General features: G+C 43.7%; 1 long non-coding RNA gene across 3 annotated transcripts; it reads left to right on the plus strand.

The window, feature by feature from the left end:
* Positions 1–918: 918 nt before the first annotated feature.
* Positions 919–6,964, plus strand: LOC110492078. 3 transcript variants are annotated; one of them, XR_005036527.1, is made up of 5 exons: positions 919–1,605; positions 1,966–2,073; positions 2,216–2,319; positions 2,409–2,511; positions 6,489–6,964. It is a non-coding gene; the product is annotated as an uncharacterized LOC110492078 (long non-coding RNA). The 3 variants fall into 3 exon arrangements; XR_005036526.1 differs by having other exon boundaries at positions 1,966–2,039; XR_002468942.2 differs by having other exon boundaries at positions 919–2,073.
* Positions 6,965–7,315: the final 351 nt, after the last annotated feature.

A 7,315-nucleotide genomic window follows, 5' to 3' on the forward strand; every position in this document is an offset into this window, starting at 1 on the left:
TCAATTTTTTATTTTGTATTTTTTTCACATATCTACCAATCGGTGGCCTTCTTTGTGAGGCATTAAAAAACCTCCCTGGTCATGGTTGAATCTGTGTTTCTTGTATTTCAGTGCTTTCATTACATTATATGCATATGGTGTGCTTGAGTGTCATCAGGAGGATGTTGATTTTCCTTAAAACGAGGCTCTGATCTCTATTTGAGACTGATTGCAAATAGTTTGCCCGACAACCTCAGTCACTTGCAGAACTTGAACGATGGAAGGCCACTGAGTACAGGCAGATTTTGCTCTACACTGGTGCCATAGTATTGAAGGATGTTGTTTCCAAAAGGGTCTATCACCACTTTGTCCCTCAGTGTAGTAGCCATGTCAATTTTGATAGATTGAGATGATCAGATGAGGCATTACCTTGATGATGCCAAACAGATGCTGATGCACTTTGTTGAGCGAGAGTTTCTATGGTGATACATTCTACAATGTACATGGTCTCACTCACTTGGCACATGTTGCATTTCACAACTGCTCACTCAATTACCTTGATTGCTTAGAGTTTGAGAACCATTTGCGGTGGCTTAAACATGCCACCAAAAGCCCACATAATCCATTGGTACAAATGACAAGGCGACTGTCTGAATCCAACCAAGTAAAACATACTGCCAAGAACATCCAAGCATACAACAATAATAACATGCAAGATGGTTGCTTCCTCCTCCAGGACATTTGTCAAAGAAATAAGAGACTATGGAAACCTTGTCCGCGATGTCATTCACCAAACTCAAACGGACAACTTCTTCATTCTTCCATGCGCTTCCAAAGACTTCAACACCGCAAGGATGGCAAATATCCGCAAATGCTAAATAAACATTATTTATCCCGAGGACCTAATCAGCAAGGCTGTGTCTGCCCTGCCCTACCGAAAAAAAACTACCTTCAAAGAATTTATAGCTGGTACTGTATGTTTAAACACACATTGACAGTTTGTGTATATTCAATTTACTTGACATGATTTCTATTCTTTAAATTGTTATTTATAATCACACGAGGAATGTAATCTCCCACCTCCAGCCACTACTGCCTCCAGGTTATGTAAGTATGGTAGCTTGCAATACTGATTACTAATTGACCCTTTGTCCCTAAACCCTAGCCACTGAATAACTATCTTGCCTTTTGATAGACTGGGAGGACCTTGTACCATATTACTTTAACTGATCCTTTCAAATCTACAAGCATGTGGCTAGTGGGAAGATAGCCCAGACGGAATCACTCCATGTTTCACCATACATAGTGTAGTGAAACAAACGTGAAGCTGATCTGAAATCTACCTGGATTTCCAGGCTAGGGGTTAGGGGCTTGGGAGGGTAGATTTTGGTTTAAAGTTTGGTCACTTTTAGGTTGACTTTAAGTTATTGAAGTGGAAGAAGACTTAAACACATGACAAATGTGAAAAAGAACGCTCAATGTTGTTTTACACGTTTATTATTTTACATGTTTATTTTCAGGCAACCCAAGCTCCAACCACAATATGCCTGAAGCACCAGGAAACCTGTGCCACCGCTACCAAGAAGCAAAAGGCTAAAATGCAGCAAAAGCCATCAACTAATGACGGTGAGGACAACCATTCACACCATAAGCCAACTCCCTTATTCTTGATCATTGCATTTGAGAAAGGTTTTCTAGTTGTAAAAACAATTGGCATGATGTTGTCCAATCTTTTGTTGCGGATAATCATCTTGGTCTCTCACATGGCTTAATCCTGGAGCATGAGGGCTCGAGGTATCCTTCTGTTCTGCCTTCTTAATTGAGGTATCCCCCTCACCAAATCACTGCAAAGGATCAGACCCTTTTCCTGTATGAAGTATGAAACTCCCCATTTAGAATTTTGGTTTACAGTTTGGTTTAGGTTGCCTTACAAATGTGTGTAGAGAAATGCTGGATGTTTTACACTTTAATGTGTTGGATTTTAAGGTCTATCCAAGCCCCCACTAAAATCTGCTCCGGCTCACCAGAAAACCTGTGCCAGTGCCACTAAGAAGAAAAAGGTGAAAACTTCCTGCAAGCCACCAGGTATTGGTGGTGAGTGGAAATGGCAAACTAAAATGCTACGAAAGCCACCAAGTAGTTATAGTGAGAAGGACCCTTCACAACGAAAGCCAACACAATTGGTATTCTAGTTGTACCAAGAATTGCCATGATGTTGTCCAATTTTTTACTGCAGAGAATCTTGAGCCTTCATTCTCCAGGGATCGGTCATGTGGGAGAGATGAGAGATGCCCCTCACCAAAGCGCTGCAAAGGCTCAGACCCTTTTCCTATGCCGGAAGTAACTATGACATTTCCTTTTTAAACAATTTTTAATATTTAAATTAGGCTGTTCGATTCGGAAGTGAACAAATGTAAAACTACTTTCAGAATTTTGAAAAAAGGAGTCCTATATCTCGTTTGTGACATCTGTGACGGGAAGATTATTAAAGATGGAAGAGCAGCTAATGAAGAATGATTTAAAAAATATATGGTAAGAAAGTATTGTTTCATTGGTTTGAGTTGAATGACAAACAGTGCATTCGGAAAGTATTCCAGACCCTTTGACTTTTTCCACATTTTGTTACATTACAGCCTTATTCTAAAATGTATGAAATTATTTTTCTCATCAATCTACTCACAATACTCCATAATTAAAAAGCAAAAACAGGCTTTTAACAATTTTAGCAAATTTATGAAGAAATGGAAATATCATATTTACATAATAATTTTGACCCTTTACTCTGTACTTTGTTGAAGCACCTTTTGCAGCAATTACAGCCTTGTGTCTTCTTGGGTATGACACTACAAGCTTGGCACACCTGTATTTGGGGAGTTTCTCCCATTATTTTCTGCATATGCTCTCAAGCTCTGTCAGGTTGGATGGGGAGCACTGCTGCACAGCCATTTTCAGGTCTATCCAGAAATGTTTGATCGATCGGGTTCAAATTCGGGCTCTGGGTGGGCCACTCAAGGACATTGAGACTTGTCCCGAAGCCATGACAATGCAGGAGTGGCTATGTGCTTAGGGTCGTTGTCTTGTTGGAAGGTGAACCTTCACCCCAGTCTGAGGTCCTGAGCACTCTGGAGCAGGTTTTCTTCAAGGATCTCTCTTTACTTTGCTCTGTTCATCTTTGCCTCGATCCTGACTAGTCTCCCAGTCCCTGCTGCTCAAAAACATCCCCACAGCATGATGCTTCCACCACCATGATTCACCGTAGGGATGGTGCCAGGTTTCCTCCAGACATGACACGGCTTTCAGTCCAAAGAGTTCAATCTTGGTTTCATCAGACCAGAGAATCTTGTTTCTCATGGTCTGAGAGTCTTTAGGTGCCTTTCGGCAAACTCCTTTTACTGAGGAGTGGCTTCCGTCTAGACTTTCTACCATAAAGGCCTGATTGGTGGAGTGCTGCAGAGAGGGTTGTCCTTCTGGAAGGTTCTCCCATCTCCACAGAGGAACTCTGGAGCTCTGTCAGAGTAAACATCGGGTTCTTGGTCCTCTTCCTGGCAAAGGTCCTTCTCCCCCAATTGCTCAGTTTGGCCGGGCGGCCAGCTCTAAGGAGAGTCTTGGTGGTTCCAAACTTCTTCCGTTTAAGAATGATGGAGGCCACTGTGTTCTTAGGGACCTTCAATGCTGCAGAAATGTTTTGGTTCCCTTTCCAACATCTGTGCCTCGACACAATCCTGTCTCGGAGCTCTACGGACAATTCCTTCAAGCTTATGGCTTGGTTTTTGCTCTGACATGCACTGTAAACTGTGGGAGCTTATATCAAATCAAATCAAATTTTATTTGTCACATACACATGGTTAGCAGATGTTAATGCGAGTGTAGCGAAATGCTTGTGCTTCTAGTTCCGACAATGCAGTAATAACCAACAAGTAATCTAACTAACAATTCCAAAACTACTGTCTTATACACAGTGTAAGGGGATAAAGAATATGTACATAAGGATATATGAATGAGTGATGGTACAGAGCAGCATAGGCAGGATACAGTAGATGGTATCGAGTACAGTATATACATGAGGTGAGTATGTAAACAAAGTGGCATAGTTAAAGTGGCTAGTGATACATGTTTTACATAAGGATGCAGTCGATGATATAGAGTACAGTATATACGTATGCATATGAGATGAATAATGTAGGGTAAGTAACATTATATAAGGTAGCATTGTTTAAAGTGGCTAGTGATATATTTACATAATTTCCCATCAATTCCCATTATTAAAGTGGCTGGGGTTGAGTCAGTGTCAGTGTGTTGGCAGCAGCCACTCAATGTTAGTGGTGGCTGTTTAACAGTCTGATGGCCTTGAGATAGAAGCTGTTTTTCAGTCTCTCGGTCCCAGCTTTGATGCACCTGTACTGACCTCGCCTTCTGGATGATATCGGGGTGAACAGGCAGTGGCTCGGGTGGTTGATGTCCTTGATGATCTTTATGGCCTTCCTGTAACATCGGGTGGTGTAGGTGTCCTGGAGGGCAGGTAGTTTGCCCCCGGTGATGCGTTGTGCAGACCTCACTACCTTCTGGAGAGCCTTACGGTTGTGGGCGGAGCAGTTGCCGTACCAGGCGATGATACAGCCCGCCAGGATGCTCTCGATTGTGCATCTGTAGAAGTTTGTGAGTGCTTTTGGTGACAAACCAAATTTCTTCAGCCTCCTGAGGTTGAAGAGGCGCTGCTGCGCCTTCTTCACGATGCTGTCTGTGTGAGTGGACCAATTCAGTTTGTCTGTGATGTGTATGCCCAGGAACTTAAAACTTGCTACCCTCTCCACTACTGTTCCATCGATGTGGATAGGGGGGTGTTCCCTCTGCTGTTTCCTGAAGTCCACAATCATCTCCTTAGTTTTGTTGACGTTGAGTGTGAGGTTATTTTCCTGACACTACACTCCGAGGGCCCTCGCCTCCTCCCTGTAGGCCGTCTCGTCGTTGTTGGTAATCAAGCCTACCACTGTTGTGTCGTCCGGAAACTTGATGATTGAGTTGGAGGCGTGCGTGGCCACGCAGTCGTGGGTGAACAGGGAGTACAGGAGAGGGCTCAGAACGCACCCTTGTGGGGCCCCAGTGTTGAGGATCAGCGGGGTGGAGATGTTGTTGCCTACCCTCACCACCTGGGGGGCGGCCCGTCAGGAAGTCCAGTACCCAGTTGCACAGGGCGGGGTCGAGACCCAGGGTCTCGAGCTTGATGACGAGCTTGGAGGGTACTATGGTGTTGAATGCCGAGCTGTAGTCGATGAACAGCATTCTCACATAGGTATTCCTCTTGTCCAGATGGGTTAGGGCAGTGTGCAGTGTGGTTGAGATTGCATCGTCTGTGGACCTATTTGGGCGGTAAGCAAATTGGAGTGGGTCTAGGGTGTCGGTAGGGTGGAGGTGATATGGTCCTTGACTAGTCTCTCAAAGCACTTCCTGATGACGGAAGTGAGTGCTACGGGGCGGTAGTCGTTTAGCTCAGTTACCTTAGCTTTCTTGGGAACAGGAACAATGGTGGCCCTCTTGAAGCATGTGGGAACAGCAGACTGGTATAGGGATTGATTGAATATGTGCGTAAACACACCGGCCAGCTGGTCTGCGCATGCTCTGAGGGCGCGGCTGGGGATGCTGTCTGGGCCTGCAGCCTTGCGAGGGTTAACACGTTTAAATGTCTTACTCATCTCAGCTGCAGTGAAGGAGAGTCCGCATGTTTTCGTTGCAGGCCGTGTCAGTGGCACTGTATTGTCCAGGTATATAGACAGGTGTGTGCCTTTCCAAATCATGTCCAATCAATTGACTTTACCACAAGTGGACTCCAATCAAGTTGTAGAAACAAGGATGATACTGAATACTTATGTAAGTGTCTGAATACTTAATAAGGTATTTCCATTTTTTTTAATACATTTGCAGAAGTGTATAACCTGTTTTCGCTTTGTTTTTATAGGGTATTGTGATGAGGAAAATTGTATACATTTTAGAATAAGGCTGTAATGTAACAAAATGTGGAAAAAGTTGCTGTACTGCAGTGCCAGCTGTGCCACCAGAGACTCTGGGTTCGCGCCCAGGCTCTGTCGTAACCGGCCGCGACCTTGAGGTCCGTGGGGCGATGCACAGTTGGCCTAGCGTTGTCCGGGTTAGGGAGGGGTTGGCCGGTAGGGATATCCTTGTCTCATCGCGCACAGTGCGCGCTAACCAAGGTTGCCAGGTTGGATGCGCGCTATGTTAAGAAGCAGTGCGGCTTGGTTGGGTTGTGTATCGGAGGATGCATGACTTTCAACCTTCGTCTCTCCCGAGCCCGTACGGGAGTTGTAGCGATGAGACAAGATAGTAGCTACTAAACAATTGGATACCACGAAATTGGGAAGAAAAACAGGGTAAAAAAATAAAATGTGGAAAAAGTCAAGGGGTCTAAATACTTTCCGAATGCACTGTATATTGCTGCATAGTACTGGATGGAAAAATCCTGCACACATATAATGCATCCTTTTGTAAAATTACAGATCTCTCAAAGCTGGGGGGGGGAGACATCCCAGACTGGGTGAAGAGAGCAATGCACCAGTAAACTATTACCATATGTTTCACTTTTAAGTGAGGTCATGGTCTGTTGCTTGTAAAGTACATATTTTGTGTTCTATATAGAACCCTGACAAACGGCCTCATGTCAACGTTCAATATGAATGGAAATAAAGGGAGGGCCTTCGACGACTCCAACTTTTACATCGTCATTATAGGTACAGTGGAGTCCACGTCATGACATTTTGGATAACTTCTCTAGCTTATGTTTGTTTTCCCCCTTTACACCACATGTGAGTCTTGGCTAATCAAAGGCTAGTGGCAGAAATACTACAGGTGACTTCAGCCTGCCTGAAATATGTACCTTACCATAAGGGGGGTAAGTGGTAGTGCTAATGAGTAAGGGGTTGAAAGAGTTCTTAAGTTAAAAGCATCAAAGTTCAGACTATGTCTGTTTTTGGTTTATTGTATATATACAGTGCCTTGTGAAAGTATTCGGCCCCCTTGAACTTTGAGACCTTTTGCCACATTTCAGGCTTCAAACATAAAGATATAAAACTTTATTTTTTTGTGAAGAATCAACAACAAGTGGGACACAATCATGAAGTGGAACAACATTTATTGGATATTTCAAACTTTTTTAACAAATCAAAAACTGAAAAATTGGGCGTGCAAAATTATTCAGCCCCCTTAAGTTAATACTTTGTAGCGCCACCTTTTGCTGTGATTACAGCTGTAAGTCGCTTGGGGTATGTCTCTATCAGTTTTGCACATCGAGAGACTGACATTTTTTCCCATTCCTCCTTGCAAAACA

Source organism: Oncorhynchus mykiss, chromosome 16, assembly GCF_013265735.2.
Source record: "Oncorhynchus mykiss isolate Arlee chromosome 16, USDA_OmykA_1.1, whole genome shotgun sequence".
Classification (NCBI taxonomy): Eukaryota; Metazoa; Chordata; class Actinopteri; order Salmoniformes; family Salmonidae; genus Oncorhynchus; species Oncorhynchus mykiss.